This window comes from Monodelphis domestica, chromosome 2 (assembly GCF_027887165.1).
Source record: "Monodelphis domestica isolate mMonDom1 chromosome 2, mMonDom1.pri, whole genome shotgun sequence".
NCBI classification, from domain to species: domain Eukaryota; kingdom Metazoa; phylum Chordata; class Mammalia; order Didelphimorphia; family Didelphidae; genus Monodelphis; species Monodelphis domestica.
Genome location: NC_077228.1, coordinates 35,067,688 through 35,085,392, shown reverse-complemented (window position 1 = coordinate 35,085,392; position 17,705 = coordinate 35,067,688). Strand labels below are relative to the sequence as shown.

Genomic DNA, 17,705 nt, shown 5'->3' with positions numbered 1-17,705 from the left:
GCATTAGAGATTGGACTTTTCAAAAGAAGAAAAAAATAGGATGTTGTTTATAACCTTCTACAAAAAACCATTTACTCTTGCAAAAATGGCACTGGACACATATGTGGGGATTTTCAGAGTACACTTTCCTGGGGCTTTAGTTGGCCATCAAAAATATCCTTCAACAAGACCCATTTGGATTGTATGTTTTATACATGGGCTTTCATTCCTTTTCTCTCCCTAATGTAGATGCTTAATTATCTTAAAATCACTCATATAGAAAGGCCAAATATAGGAATTAAAATGGGTAAGAGAACCTACTCATCTTAGGAAAATAGCATTAATCCCACTGCATAACAAAGAGCCCAAATTCCTAGCACTTCCCCATTTTTCATACTTGGGTCACTACTTGCCTCTAAAGGCACTAGGCACCAGACGAACTGGACTATTTAAATTCTAATACACTTTTAACACTTTTTGTCCACACCTTTGCTCTTATAATTCCCTGTACTTAAGATACCACCCATCCTTAGTCAGTCAACAATGATTTATGAAACCCTACTCTGTGCCAAGCAACCTTTTAAGCTCTGGGAACACAAACGTAAGCAGAAAAAGATAGTCCCTACCCTCAAGGGTGTTGAGGTATAAGAAGACTTGAAAGGTAGAAGGGAGTAGGTCATGAATGATAGAGGATTTCATATTGATCCTAGAGGTGATAAGAAGCCACAGAAGCTTATTGAATAGGGGGTGATATCCTGAATTTTACGAAGATTATTTTGAAAGTTGAGTGGTGGATGGACTAGAGAAGGGAAAGACTTCTTAGTGACAGGTAGATTCATATGCAGGCTGTTGCAACATTTCAAGAATAAAATGGTAAGGGCCTGCCTTGGGAGGGTAGTAAAGGTAAAGTGGAGAAGCATATATATATATATATATATATATTTATATATATATATATTTATATATATATATATATATATGAGAAATGCTACAAAAGTAACTTCAACAAGATGTGGCTATGGCGAGTAAGAAAACTGGAGGGGTTGAGGATAACAGTTAAGTTTCAAGCCTGGAGTGACTAGAAAGAAAGTGGTACCCAACAGTTATAGGTAATGTACAAAAGGACAGGTTTGGAAGGGAGGAAGACAGGTTCAGATTTCGATATGCTGAGTTTAAGATCCATGGGTCATCTAGTTGAGATTTCTGATAGCCAGCTAGAGATACCACATTAGAAGTCAGTAGAGAAGTGAGGGCTGGAAAAGTGGTTTGAAAATAATTAGCATCAAGATAACCGAAACTATGAAGTTAATGAGATTGCTGAGTGAAATAGTCTTAGAGAAGACAGCACAGTACAGAACTCTGAGGGCCTCCTAGGGTTGGTAGGGAGATCCTGAATGAAGGTCTAGGAGACTAAGAAGAATCAGGACAGATTAGAGAAGAGGATGCCGACAGTGTTAACAGACTGCATATGAAAAAAAGGATCAGTATTGAGAAAAGGTCATTAGAGCTCGTAACCAAGATATCATCAGAAACTTTGGGGAAAATTGTTTCATTTCAATACATAGAATTGAAGCCAGTATGTAGAGAGCTTACATGAGAATTCAAGGAGAGGAAGTGAAGTGAAAGCATCCACTGCAGACATCATTCCCAAGGAGTTGAGCCACAAAAGGGACGTGTCCAATGACAAGGAGCTCGGATGGATACACAGACATGCTGATTGACTGTGGGCAGAAGAGGCAACCCAACAGACAGGGAAAGAATGTAAGAGGGAAATTGGCTACATTTTTATGATTTTCTTAATTGAGCCTTAGCAGGGCAATGTCAGATAGGATAAGGGGATAAGGTCTCAAGAAAAAGGATAATCTAGAGTTAAACTGGTTCACCAAAGCATCAAGTTGGGGGAGGGAGGAAAATGTAGCCCATTCAGGGGTGATGGTCTGGGAAAGAAGTGAGGGGTCAAGGAAGTAGAAACTATAGTGCAGATGAAAACATAGTTTAGGGAGGCAGAGTCAAGATGGCAGCTTAGGAGCAGCAATAGTTCAAACCTCTGAAAACCCTTCCTTACTGATCACAAACTAAATGCTCCTAGGGGACTGAAAATCAAACCTAACAACAAGAAAGAGCTGGGGAACCCTCCTGCTGGACTCAATTCAAAAGGAACGCCCCCGAAAATCTGGAATCTGAGAACACTCTGGTTTAGGGGGAAGGTAGACGTCCCAGGACGCCTCCCCTCCCCCACCTAGAGTACTAAGCCTCCAGTGGCAGCAGGAATCTCTGGAAGGGCAAAACTCTGGTCTAGAGGGTGTATCTTGTGGGCAGGGCTGTGCCAGGCTCAGAGCATTGAACACTGGTGGCAGGGAAGCAGCTGGAGAGAGAACAAAGAGCTGGCAGCCTGGGCAGAAAGGCTGAGATCTTCCATATTGCTCCAGCCTTCTAGGAGGTTTTAGCCTCAGGGCACATCCAGCCCAATCCAGTTGAACTTAATCTCATCAAAAGTCTTCAGAGCTCAGTGAAGCCAGGACTCCTTTGCCCCCCCCCCCCCGAATGCTAAGCCTCCAGTGGCAGCAGGAACCTCTGGGCGGGCAAAGGCACTGGTCTAGAGGGTGTACCTTGCAGGTAGGGCTCTGCCAGGCTCAGAGCGTCGAACATAGGCAGTGGAGAAGCAATTGGAGAGGGAACTAAGAGCTGGCAGCCTGGGCAGAAAGGCTGAGACCCTTCATATTGCTCCAGCCTTCCAGGAAGTTTTGACCTCAGAGCACATTCAGCCTAACCCAGCTGAACTTAATACCATCAAAAGTCTTCAGAGCTCTGGAAAGCCCATGATACAACATCCCTCCCTCACTGACTGCTGGACTTTAATCCAATCAAAAGCCTCCAGAGGACATGGAAGCTCAAACTCCAACACTCCTCCCCCAGAGACTGCACTGAGAAATCTAACAAAGCTCCAAGAAGGGAGATTGACAGAAAGCCCCAAAACCAAAAAAACGATAGGAGCAAGAGCACAGACAAATACGGGGAGCAAAGAAGGGGTAAATATGAGCAAACAACAGAAAAAGAAGAAAGAAATTACAATAGACAACTTCTATTCAGCAAACAGAACAAAGGGGGAGAGATCAGCAAACAACAAATCAGAAATACCAGAGAATTGGATACAGGGTTTGAAAGAACTCAAAATGAAATTCAAAACACAACTAAGATAGGCTGAAGACATTTGGGAAAAGAACTTAAAAACTAAGATAAGTCATCTGGAAACAGAGGTACTTGAACTAAAACAAGAAAATAGTGTCTTGAAAGCCAAAATCAACCAGCTAGAAAATGAGGCAAAGGAGATGAAAGATGAGGCAAAGAAGATGAAAGATGAGGCAAAGGAGATGAAAGACAAGGTAAAGAGGATGAAAGATGACCACCAAAGAAAACCAGACTAGAAGGAGAAGGATGACCAAAAAGCCAGGGATGAAATCCAGTCTTTAAGAACCAGAATACAACTAGAATTAAATGACCTCACATGGCAGCAGGACACTATAAAACAAAATCAAAAGAATGAAAAAATTGAGGAAAATATGAAGCATCTCATTCACAAAACAGAGGATTTAGAAAATCGTTTAAGGAGAGACAATTTAAGAATCATTGGTCTACCAGAAGACCATGACAAAAGAAAAAGCCTGGACATAATACTACAGGAAATTATTCAAGAAAACTGCCCTGATATCCTAGAACAAGAGGGAAAAGTGGAGATTGAAAGAATCCACAGATCACCTCCTGTACTTAATCCCCAATTGACAACACCCAGGAATGTTATAGCCAAATTCAAGACCTATCAGACCAAAGAAAAGATATTACAAGCTGCCAAGAAGAAGTCATTCAGATACTACAGAGCCATAGTGAGGATAACGCAGGATCTGGCTGCATCCACACTGAAGGACCAAAAGGCATGGAATATGATATTCTGGAAAGCAAGGGAACTAGGTCTACAACCAAGAATCAACTACCCAGCAAAACTGACTATATTCTTACAGGGGTAAGTATGGTCATTCAACAAAATAGAGGAATTCCAAGAATTTGTAAAGAAAAGACTACACCTGAACAGAAAATTTGATGCCCAAGCACAGAACTCAAGAGAATAATCAAAAGGTAATTTAAAAAGAGGGGGGGAAAAGAAAAACTAAACTAAACTAAAAAAAATTTTTTAAGAGACTCAATAAGTTAAAATGATATGTATCTCTATAAGAAAAGAGGTCATTGATAACTCTTAAAAATTGTTATTTTCAACTGGGCATCTATAAGAATTACACTTAGAGTGAATAATGACAAACTGTATAGGATGAAATGACAAGACATAAATAAGTATATAAATATATGTATGCATAAATGCATATACATGTGTGTGTGTATATATATATATATATACATATATACAACTAGAGCTAAAAAAAGAGGTTACTACTAAAAGAAATGAGAAAAGAACCATAAGGGGGTAAATTTATATGTCATAGAGAAGCTCATGGTGGGAGGGGGGAGAACATCAATACACTGGAAGGGTAAAGAGGCTGGAGATAGGAAACACTCAACTCTTAAGTGTACTGAAATTGACTCAAAGAGGGAACAACAATCCAATCCACTGGGGCAGAGAATAGATTTGCGCCTTATAGGGAATTAGAAGGGCAACAAATGGAGTGGTGACGAGGGAAGCAGTTCAAGGGAGGGAAAGGGTGGGGGTAGTATTAGAAAGACTGCAAGGCAAATAATGAGGGGGAATAAGAAGGGAGGGGGGTAGAAAGGGAAGTAAAATAAGGGTGGGAACTAGGGGGATTGACTAAAAACAAACATTGGTGTAGAAGGAAATAGTGAAAGAAGAAAAGGCAGGACCAGGAGTAGAAATCAAAATGTTGGGAAATACATAGCTAGTAATCATAACTCTGAATGTGAATGGAATGAACTCACCCATAAAACACAAGCAAATATCAGAGTGGATTAGAATCCAAAAGCCTACCATATGCTATCTATAAGAAACACACATGAGGAAGGTAGATACACATAGGGTGAAAGTAAGAGGATGGAGCCAAATCTATTAGGAATCAACTGATAAAAAGAAGGCAGGAGTTGCAATCATGATATCTGACAAAGTCAAAATAAAAATAGATCTAGTCAAAAGAGATGGGGAAGGTAATTACATCCTGATAAAAGGCAGTATAGATAATGAGGAAATATCAGTACTAAAAATGTATGCACCGAATGGCATAGCATCCAAATTTTTAAAGGAGAAACTAGCAGAGCTAAAGGATGAAATAGATAGAAAAACTATACTAATGGGAGACCTGAACCTTCCTCTATATGAACTAGATAAATCAAACCAAAAAATAAAAAAGAGGTAAGAGAAGTGAATGAAATCTTAGAAAAATTAGAGTTAGTAGATATGTGGAGAAAAATAAATAGGGACAAAAAGGAATACACCTTCTTTTCAGCAGCACATGGTACATTCACAAATACTGACCATGTATTAGGGAATAAAAACATTGCAAACAAGTGCAAAAGAGCAGAAATAATAAATGCAACCTTTTCAGACCACAATGCAATGAAAATAATAATTAGTAAGGGTACATGGAGAAGTAAATAAAGAATTAATTGGAAATTAAACAATACAATTCTCCAAAACCAGTTAAAGAACAAATCATAGAAACAATAACTTCATTGAAGAAAATGATAATGATGAGACATCCTTTCAAAACCTATGGGATGCAGCCAAAGCAGTATTCAAAGGGAAATTTATATCCTTGAGTTCATATATTAACAAATTAAGAAGGGCAGAGGTCAATGAATTGGGCATGCAAATTAAAAAACTAGAAAGTGAACAAATTAAAAATCCTCATATGAAGACTAAATTAGAGATCCTAAAAATCAAAGGAGAAATTAATAAAATTGAAAGTCAAAGAACTATTGATTTAATAAATAAGACTAGAAGCTGGTACTTTGGAAAAACAAATAAAATAGACAAAGTACTGGTCAGTCTAATTAAAAAAGGAAAGAAGAAAACCAAATTGGCAGTATCCAAAATCGAAAAGGGAGACCTCACCTCTAATGAAGAGGAAATTAAAGAATTCATTAAAAACTATTATGCCCAATTATATGGCAATAAACATGGCAGTCTAGGTGATATGGATGAATACTTACAAAAATATAAATTGCCTGGACTAGCAGAGGAAGAAATTATCAGAAAAAGAAATTGAACAAGCCACCAAAGAACTCCCTAAGAAAAAATCCCCAGGTCCTGATGGATTCACAAATGAATTCTATCAAACATTCAAAGAACAACTAATCCCAATATTATACAAACTATTTGACAGAATAAGCCAAGAAGGAATTCTACCAAATTCATTTTATGACACAAATATAGTACTGATCCCAAAGCCAGGCAGGTCAAAAACAGAGAAAGAAAACTATAGACCAATCTCCTTAATGAATATAGATGCAAAAATCTTAAATACGATACTAGCAAAAAGACTCCAACAAGTCATTACAAGGGTTATTCACTATGACCAAGTAGGATTCTCAAGCAAATCGACAAAAATCACATATCTCAATAGATGCAGAAAAAGCCTTTGATAAAATACAACACCCATTCCTATTAAAAGCACTAGAAAGTTTAGGAATAGAAGGGCCTTTCCTAAAAATAATAAACAGTATATCTAAAACCATCAGCAAACATCATCTGTAATGAGGATAAACTAGAATCCTTCCCAATAAGATCAGGAGTGAAACAAGGATGCCCATTATCACCTCTATTATTTAACATTGTATTAGAAACACTAGCAGTAGCAATTAGAGAAGAAAAAGAAATTGAAGGTATTAAAATTGGCAATGAGGAGACCAAGCTATCACTCTTTGTGGATGACATGATGGTCTACTTAAAGAATCCTAGAGAATCAACCAAAAAGCTAGTCGAAATAATCAACAACTTTAGCAAAGTTGCAGGATACAAAATAAACCCGCATAAATCATCAGCATTTCTATGTATCTCCAACCCATTTCAGCAGCAAGAATTAGAAAGAGAAATTCCATTTAAAATCACCCTAGACAATATAAAATACTTAGGAATATATCTGCCAAGACAAACACTGGAACTATATGAACACAACTACAAAACACTCTCCACACAATTAAAACTATATCTAAACAATTGGAAAAACATTGATTGCTCACGGGTGGGACAAGCTAACATAATAAAAATGACAATTCTACCCCAAACTAATTTACTTATTTAGTGCCATACCCATTGAACTACCAAAAAACTTTTTTACTGAATTAGAAAAAAGCATAACAAAGTTCATTTGGAAGAACAAAAGATCAAGGATATCCAGGGAAATCATGAAAACAAATGCAAAGGAAAGAGGACTTGCAGTCCCAGATCTCAAACTATACTATAAAGCAGTGATCATCAAAACAATTTGGTACTGGCTAAGAGACAGAAAGGAGGATCAGTGGAATAGACTTGGGGTAAATGACTTCAGCAAGACAGTCTATGATAAACCCAAAGATACCAGTTTTGGGGACAAAAACCCACTATTTGATAAAAACTCCTGAGAAAATTGGAAGACAGTATGGGAGAGATTAGGTTTGGATCAATATCTCACACCCTACACCAAGATAAACTCAGAATGGGTGAATGACCTGAATATAAAGAAGGAAACTATAAGCAAATTAGGCAAACACAGAATAGTATACTTGTCAGATCTATGGGAAAGGAAAGACTTTAAAACCAAGCAAGAGCTAGAAAAAAAAATCACAAAATGTAAAATCAATAATTTTGATTACAACAAATTAAAGTTTTTATACAAACAAAAATAATGCATCCAAAATTAGAAGGGAAGCAACAAATTGGGAAACAATCTTCATTACAAAAACCTCTGACAAACGTCTAATTACTCAAATTTATAAAGAGCTAAATCAATTGTACAAAAAATCAAGCCATTCTCCAATTGATAAATGGGCAAGGGACATGAATAGGCAATTTTCAGTTAAAGAAATCAAAACTATTAAAAAGCACATGAAAAAGCATTCTAAATCTCTTATAATCAGAGAAATGCAAATCAAAACAACTCTGAGGTATCACCTCACACCTAGCAGATTAGCTAAATGACAGCAAAGGAAAGTAATGAATGCTGGAGGGGATGTGGCAAAGTTGGGACATTAATGCATTGCTGGTGGAGTTGTGAATTGATCCAAACATTCTGGAGGGCAATTTAGAACTATGTCCAAAGGGCGCTAAAAGACTGTCTGCCCTTTGATCCAGCCATAGCACTGCTGGGTTTATACCCCAAAGAGAAAATAAGGAAAAGACGTGTACAAGAATATTCATAGCTGCGCTCTTTGTGGTGGCAAAAAATTGGAAAATGAGGGGATGCCCTTCAATTGGGGAATGGCTGAACATATTGTGATATCTGTTGATGATGGAATACTATTGTGCTCAAAGGAATAATAAACTGGAGGAATTCCATGTGAAGTGGAACAACCTCCAGGAATTGATGCAGAGTGAGAGGGGCAGAACCAGGAGAACATTATACACAGAGAGTGATACACTGTGGTACAATAAAATGTAATAGACTTCTCCATTAGTGACAATGCAATGATCCTGAACAACTTGGAGGGATTTATGAGAAAGAACACTATCCATATTCAGAGGAAGAACTGTGGGAGCAGAAACACAGAAGAAAAACAACTGATTGATCACATGGGTCAAGGGGGATATGACTGGGGATGTAGACTCTAAAATGATCATCCTAATGCAAACACCAACAACATGGAAATAGATTCTGAACAAGGACACAAGTAATACTCAATGAAATTGCACATAGGCAGCAGGAAGGGTGGGTGGAGGGGAAGAAGGGAAATAATGTGATTATTGTAACCAAGGAATAATGTTCTAAATTGACTAAATAAACTAATTCAAATCAAAAAAGAAAGAAAGAAAGAAAACATGGTTTTTAGGATGTGCAAGGGAGAAGATAAAGCAGAATGACAACAGTTTGTGATCAGATAAGGGAATTTAAGAGTTCATGAACACCAAAGTGGTGTCTGTAGGTAATGGCAAGATCAAGATATGATGATCTCTCTGTGTGGCTTAAGGGAGATGGAGGAAGCTGTCATGGTAAATGAGTAAATTAAGGAATCTAGAAATGAGGGCATTTGAAAGAACATCAGTACATATGTTGAAGTCCCCTAGTCTGAGGGCACAAGTGAAGGAGACAAAGGCCAGACACCGAAATCACTAAGGAAAGAAAGGGGTTATCCTGGAGGCCAGTAGACAGCAGCAACCAGGATCAGACTGGGTGACAGATGCGAAATGAGTGGAGCAGAGGGCTTCCCTTTACTGAGAGGACCCAGCAGGTATCCACGGAGCCACAGGCCTAAATCTTGGCTTTCCTACCTCAGAGGTCAGCCTTCTATGCACTAGATCATTTATGGAGGGAATCAAAAGAACATCTAACAGGAAAATATCACTAGTGAGTGATTACTTATAAAAGTAATCCCAACTCAAACATCTCCCCTGATTAACACTAGAATCTCTCTTCTATCACAGCTGGACTAGGGCAACATCCTGCTGGTTGATCCCCCTGCATCAAGGCCCTGTCCCCACTCCACTCAGCTGTTCAACTGATCTTCTAGAGCACATCTGAGCCATGGCATCCCCTACTCAATAAATTCCAACAATTCCTTGCACCCTCCAGGATCAACTATGAAGTCCTCTGTTTGACTTTTAAAGCCCTCCACAGCCTGGCTGTTTCCTACTTTTTCAAACTTATTATGCCTTATTTACTTCCCCTCATACTCTGCAATCCAGTGGCACCTCACACATGACCCTCCAATGTGAACTTTGCCTCTGACACTATCCCCCATTGTATGAGTGTGCGAATATACTTTAAGTCTTGTCTAACTCAGAATGTTTCCAACTCGTCCAATCAGAATAGGGATTTCTTGAGGACAAAGGTTGTTTTCTGCCCTTTTCTGTGTCCACAGAACCTGTCATATAGCAATTGCTTATTGAACTTGAGTTGATTTGACAGGTTTCAGTTTCCACAGAGAAAATGACTTCGATATCAAAGGAGATAATCCTAGGAAAAACTGATAAAGACCTTGAGTATTTCTACATCAATGACCCTTTTTTACTATCATACTATGAACGTCAAATGTAAAGAAAAAGATGTCTTACTCTACTTCCATACAATTTAATGTTCCCGATATACAAATACCTCATTTATACTTATATTTTACTACATATTTATACCTTATTCTTTGATCAGCCTAAGAATTAGCACAAGTGCACTTACTCAATTGTAATAAATAGAAGATAACTTCATCATTTTAGTTTTCTTTTTTCTTTCTTTTTTTTTCCAAAAAAGTCCCAAATGAAAATTTTCTAGCGATATTTACTATGGGATGTTGGTATGTATCTGTTTTAAAAGTGGAAGCACTCAAAGTGACCTTTTTATGTTCAACCAAATTATATTCAACAAACAAAGCCATCCTCTACTTTTCAGCTATCTGTAGTCTCCCCAATCCCTAGGTTGTAAATGGTATTAAGGGGAGTATTATATTATTAATTTACATATCTTCCCCAGCATCTTAGCACAGTACTTTGCACACAACACAAGATCAATAAATGAATACTGGCTGAATTCACATCTATAAAGAAATACTCATAAGGTAAATATTACAAGGAAGAGTTCTGCACCTAAAAATTATTTAAATAACTAAAAAAGGGGCTTAAATGCAGAAAAAAATCCTGGTTGTCACTTGACAGCAACAACTTTTAAAGTTTTGGGTGTTCCTATCACAGACATAAAAATTTGCAAACCTTATAAATGGTTTGTTTTGTTGACAAGTATATAGATTCAGAACTTCTCATTCACTATTTTTACAGGAATCACAGTTTTTTGTTTAAAAGATTTTTTTTAACTAAATAAAATTGTGCTTATTTAACTCACCTACAATGTAGCTACTTATGATTTCCTGTTCTAGTTTGTCTGTGGATCATTCCTCTGCAGTGTCCAACAGTAGTCAGCCAGCATGTTTGGACTCCAAGTGCCTGGCATCACTTTTCCATTGTGGAGATTTCTTGATGGAAGCATTCCCCCTGCTCAACACTGATAGCACCTAGGGTTTCCAGGAAGAAGTCCAAATATGAGTCCAAGAAATGGATCCTGAGTGACATGTCACATCCCATTATTTTATAAAGCCTCCAGAAGATCACTGACAATTTCGTGTGAATTTTTTGCTTTTCCATTTCCCCAAAAGGTTTTGTTGCTTTTTAAAAATGATTTCAATGCAGTTCCTCCAAATTTATTCAACTGTTCTTCAAAATCTTTGTCTTTCATCACTACTCTTATTTGAGGCCCCAAATACCTCCTCTTGGATTTGAGGTGCACTGATTCTTGGAAGTTTATTTTTCAGCCAAATAAAAATCTTATTTAGACATTTTCATCCATCACTTTGACAATTTTTTTTTCCTTAAATCAAGTTTAATGATGGTAAGAAAACTCTTCAGGACTAATCAGTGATTGGTTTACCAAGGAGGGGAAGTGTGTGCTAAGCACTGTGCTAAGTGCTTTACAAATATTACCTCATCTGATCCTCAAAACAACCCTGAGTTAAAAGAGATATTATGAACCCCATTTTACAGTTGAAGAAATTGAGGCAGACCACAGTTATGTGTCTTGCCTGGGGTCACCCAGCTAGTAAGTGACAGGAGCTGGATTTGAACTTATCTTCTTTCGCCCAAGCCAGTGCTCTAGCCATTCTGCCACCTAGTTCTCACATTCTTCGTTCCTGAAATCAGTTTGTTCTTTTAAGATCAGTATTTTTTAATAGTGGTTTTTTTGTCAGTCGATCAATAAGCATTTATTCAGAACTTAACTCTGTGCCAAGCCATGCTGTCTCATTCCATAATAGAGTGGCAATATTTGGCACACCCAACCTGTATTAATAAAAGAGCAATCATTTTCAAGTGCCCATGAATATGCCAAGAACATGATGCTTCTCAAGAGAAAGTTTATGTCTTAACCCTTTTGGTGCTGTCTTGGCAAGAGATTCCATCCTTTTAGGATAATACCTAAAAGTTTGGTTGGCTTTTCTGCAAAACTAACAATCCACCTAGATCTGCTTGAATGAGAAAGGTTGCCTGGAAAAGAACCATGGCCTTACTTGTATCTATGTGAGTATACTGAGTGTCCGAAGGAGATCCGGCTTACTATACCTTCTTCATCCCAAATCCAGAGATGGAGAGTTTTTCCCTGTGTAAAGCAGACCTTATATAACAGCTGACAGATGCTGTGTAAAGGATATGAACAGCCAGAAGAATAGTCTTTTTACTCTCCCCAAATCAGAGGAGCTTTAAACAACATGCGGCAGCTGATGGATATTCTAAAGCAAGTGACAGCAGGAGCGAAGGACCCAAGACATGCACCGATCAGCCCTTACGATCAAGAGCTCAGATGTTCGCTCAACGAGGACTCCAGGGTGGCATGACAAAAACATACCGAGGGGGCAGCGAGAACTCAAGCTTGGCCCCACATCTAAGAAGGACGAAGCCCTTGAGACGAAGGCATTAGAAACAAGAGCGTTTTTTACTAAAGGACACCTATCACACCACTACAGAAGCCTCTATCCATGCTGTTTCACTGCCTGGCTAAACACAGCATGCAAGCCAGGACTTCACAAAGCATGCAAAAAAAAAACCACCAAAAACCAACTCATACCTTCTCCCCCTCCCAGCAAACTAAACTATGATTGATTCAGACGCAAATTTTGTACCACAGCTCAGTCAAAGTGGGTGACACACAAATGGTTGGCAATTTTAACTGCACATAAGACGACCCCACATAAACAGCTAGAAATGTCCATAATGCAACATGTACCAAACACATACCTGAACCTGTAAAGTATCCTTTGATAAATGAAAAGCACTTGGTAAGCCCTTAACCCGCGCCCAGCACCACGCTAGGACGCTCCTGTGATTCAAACACATGAGCAAGTCAAGAAGTGTAGCTGGGAATGAAGACGCCCAGAGAGGAGGGGCCAGAGAGGTGCTGGAAGGGGGGCTGACATGCACTTTCTAGGAGCAACAAATACTCGACTGACTGGGGCTCCAGAGCTAGCGAGTGAGGGTGGAAGGTGACCCGCTCTGGGCCGAGATGTAGGACAGGCCATGGAGCCAGAACAGAGGCCAACTGAGCTATTTGGATACACCAAGCCCAGGCACGAGATCCAGAGCTGACAGAGGGGAGTCTTGCAAGGAATGGTCTCTGTCCCAAGAGAAACTCATGAACATCCACTCAAGTCTCTTTCTTCAGTTTTATTAAGCAGATCCCATCTACTTCCTGGCCCAAACTCCTTATATCACTTGGAGTATAAATAGCACAATTAAAGGCTACTAGATGGTGCAGTGGACAAAGTGCTGAGACTGGAATCAGTTCAAGTCCAGCCTTAGACACTCACTAGTTGTGTGACCCTAGGCAAGTCGCTTCACCACCTCAGCTTACCTCAGGTTCCTCAGCTGTAAAATGGGGATAATAATAGCACCTACCTCACAGAGTTGCAATGAGGATCAAAGGAGATAATCTCTAAGGAAAGATTCATTTTTGGTGGTCACCATTTCCCACAGGTTCAATGTATCAACATTCCTGTTTTTTTCTTGGTCATTTTCCAGAAATGTCACCCCAACAAAAGTTGAGGACTGACTGTACGTGTATGTTGTTTCTAATAGAATATATAAGCTTCATGATGCAGGAACTATGTGTTTTATATCTCCAATAGCAAAGGGCCTGGCCCATTGGGAGAGGAACCTGGGATCCCACTGATGAAGGGCTTCCAAGCAGGGAAGCTCCCTCTACCAACACAGTTCAGCACCCAGTCTTAGAAAAAATTGCTTAAAGCCCTGAGAGGCCAAGGTGTGGTGCCCTAGGCCCCAGAGCCAGGAGGTGTCAGAGGGGAGCTCTGAGGCAGGCTCTCTAGCTACTACATCACTCTGTACCTCCCTTCCTAACACATAGTAGGTACTTAATATTAAATGACTGACTTACAACCTGTCAGAAGCTGTGGCCTATGGAGAAATTCTTATCCTAAGCTTCTCTTCTCCAAGCCAAATATATCCAGTAGTTTTAGTTTGATCCTTCTAAGACAGCATTGGCAAACCTTTTAGAGATCTTGTGCCCAAAATACACCTTCAAGTCGCCTGTGAACATTACATCCCAGAGAGCAGAGGAAGGAACAGCTCACATTGGCCTGCTGGGCAGAAGGGAGGCATGTGAAAAATGTCCTCAGGTATGGAGAGGGGGAACCGAGCAGCCCCCTCTGGCAGGCCAGAGCACATGTGCCACACCTTCGCCAACACAGCTGTAGAGTATATAGTATTCTCACTATCTTGGTCAACTTTTTATGGACAGGCTCCAAATATTCAATTCAAACAAATATTATTCATTCCCAAACACAGAAACTTAAAACCGAATACTCCAGAAATGGTCAAACCATGGTAGCCTACAGCAAGATTACCTCCTCATTCTAAACACTATACCTCTCAATGAAGACTAAAATTACATTAGCATTTTGGGCCAATATTATAGTATTATTTCCTATTAAGGTTGCAGCCCACTAAAACCTCCAGATTTCATTCACCAGAACTTTTTTCTAGCCATGTCTCTCTTATCTTTTCTTATGCAAATTAACTTTTTGAAACCAAGTATTATAATAATAATAGAATTTATATAGTACTTTAAGATTTGCAAAGCACTTTGCAATAACCCTGAGAAGCAGGTATTATTACTATATTCTAGGACCATCATTTCTATTAAATTGTACCTTATCAGATTAGCTTCAGCCTGTTGAAATATTTGGACCCTGACTGTCACCTAATATATCAGCATCCCAGCTTCATTTAATCTGAAAATCTGGTAAGGATGCCTTCTATGATTCCATCTAGATCACTGCATCAAAATGTTAAATGGCATATAGCATAGCCAAAGGAAGATTCCTGAGCGACTCAACTGGAGACTCTCCTGCAAGTTAATACTAAGTCATTAATAATCACTTTGTGGATCTGTTGTTCCCACTAGTTCTGAATCTATTTCACTAATACTAACACCAGTAGTATATGCATATCCAAGAATAGAGCAGGTAGAAAAAAAAATGTCATCTATCAGAGAGGAGTAGGACAGCTTCAATGGAAAAGATACTTGAAATAATCACCATTCCATTAGCTAAAGCAGGCAGTAGGAAACCAAGTGTCAGCAAAGAATCCAAAATTTCCCAGCAATACTTCTTAGAGTGAGAATAAGCACAGGGAAAGCAGATGGCAGGTATTACCCAAAGTCAAAGATCAGCAGGGTAGAAACAGAAAAGGAAAAGATCATCTTGCAAGGGAATCAAGTACAGAAGATCATGAATGATCAAAGCAGACAAGCCTGAAGTCAAAACAGGGGATGAATAACTGAGAGAAAAGGGAAACATCTTAGGAATGAAAATCAAATGAAGAAAATACAAATCTAAATTGCATTGTGATAGGAGAGAACAATGGCAAGCCACTCCAATATTTTTTCCAAGAAAACCCCATGGACCCATGGAAAACCTCCATAAGGTCACAAAGAGTCTTACACAACCAAACAATTGAACAAGGAGAGAAACAAGCAAAAGGTTCTGGCAGAAAGAGGAAAATTCAAGTTCAAACTCTTCGAGGCATAGTTGTTTCAAACAATATTCATATCTAATGCATCACCACTCCCTGTGGGTGACTGGAGCAGATTGGAAAAGGCACTTGGGAGTTCAAAGTTGTCATCTAAGTATAAAGGACATGAGTGGAGAGCACCACAATCTAAAGTCACTGAGAAAGGTCAGAAAATGACAGTGATAAAGATCAATCAGATGGCATGACCTTCAAAAGAGAAGTTGTTGAGAGCAGCTGGCAGAAGGAGGAAGTGGGAGTAGGTTGCAAGGCACATGCAGATTCCTCCTCTTGGCTCTAAGTCAAGGGGCTTGAAAAAAGGAATGGCCAGTACTGGAAAAGATGGCCAGAGAGAAAGCCAGGTTTCAGGAAGTAGAATCTAAGAAGAGGAAGACATCAAAGATGAAGGGAGATTCTTAGAGAGCACAGTTGACAGATTAGAATGAGAAGGTTAACAACTGGGGGGGAAAAAGAATGACAAATAAGGAAGAGAATGGGGGAAACAACAATAATAACAGGACACATAAGAAAATGACTAAAAAGGAAAGCATCAATAAAACTTTTAAAATAAAGGAAAATTTATGAAGAGAATATACAGACTTTTGCAAACTAAAGTCTGTATCTTTATTTGGGGGCTGGATAATAGAGAAAATATATAGTTCTACTCTGTTTATAAAGTGTCTAACATGTATGTTTAAATTATCTTGGATACTGTACCAGCTAAAATAGTCCAGCTAACCTAAGGCATTTGCCAAGTATTTTGTGCAGAATTCAAAGGAAAGTTGGATCCTCTTATTAATGGCAAAGTTTTCCAAATGTTCCTACTAATACCATTTAATTAAATCAAGCTCTAGCTTCCTCGGTTAAATCCATTGTGTTCAGTTACTTTCAGTAACATCTGACTCTTCAAGACCTCATTTGGGATTTTCTTGGCAAAGATACTAAAATGACTTGCCATTTCCATCTCTGCTCATTTTACAGATGAGGAAACTGAGGCAAACAAGGCTAAGTGACTTGTCTAGGGTTACACAGCTAGCAAGTATCTGAGGCCACACTTGAACTCAAGAAGAAGACTCCAGGCCAAGCACTCCATCCACTACGCCTCCTAAATTGCCCTTGTTAAATCCACAGTAATATAATCTCAAAAATCAGTATAGCCATCTAAAGTGGAGGGGGGTGGAGTGACAGGGGAAGACCGACATAAGAAACTATATGTGAAAAATTCATATTGCCTTCACTGATCTACAGTGAAAAGGAAGTTACTGAACTAATCCATATCTGTACACTAGAAAGGCATAGCAGCTAGAAAATGAGTTGGGCCTAGAACTGCCAAAAGTAGTTCAAGACTGACCTCAATCAGGAAAACATTGGATTTATGAAAAAGAATGCTATCTACCTCCAGAGAAAGAACTGCTGGAGTTGGAATGCAGATGAAAACATGACTTATCACTTGTTTATTTGGATATAAGATTCAGGGTTTTGGTTTTATGAGATTGTTCCCTTATAAAAATGAATAATATAGAAATAGGTTTTGCGTGATAATATATGTATAATCTGGAAAAAAATTTTAAGTTAAAAAAAGACTGATTTAATTTATTAAATTAACAATTTTCTAGTGATCCCAAAGTGCTTGTTATCTATAAACATTTATCATATTACAGCAGGAGAAACATTATATTTAGATCCTAATCATCTCCTAACATAAACCTCAATGTTTAAGAAAGTAGAAACAAAGAAGAAGATTTGACTAGACTAGATATACAGAGGTTCCCATGTTGGAGCTATTCTCAAGACACATAAGAATAAGTAGATACTCAGGACTGGGAAAAATCTATTATGTTATTGTTATCAAAAAAAAGGTCCATCTACTTCCGGTCAAGATGGCGGCTTAGAGAAAGCTAAAGTTCAGATCTCCAGAAAACCCTTCCCGACCGATCTCAAACTATAAGCTCCTAAGGCGCCGAAATTCAAAACGATCAACAGCATAGACCCTGGGAACCCTCCTGGACCTGGACCCGGA

The 17,705-nt window shown here is 38.7% G+C and overlaps 1 protein-coding gene across 11 annotated transcripts in view; it reads right to left on the bottom strand.

Moving 5' to 3' along the window:
- EVI5 (ecotropic viral integration site 5) overlaps positions 1–17,705 on the bottom strand; it is a 221,510-nt gene that overhangs the window by 155,703 nt on the left and 48,102 nt on the right. For 2 of the 11 annotated variants that reach the window (XM_016429823.2, XM_016429822.2), the window contains exon 2: positions 10,959–11,127. The exons of the other annotated variants lie outside the window; for them this stretch is intronic. The gene's annotated coding sequence lies outside the window, so the exon portion shown is untranslated. The remainder of the gene's footprint in view (positions 1–10,958; positions 11,128–17,705) is intronic. 11 annotated transcript variants of the gene reach the window in all.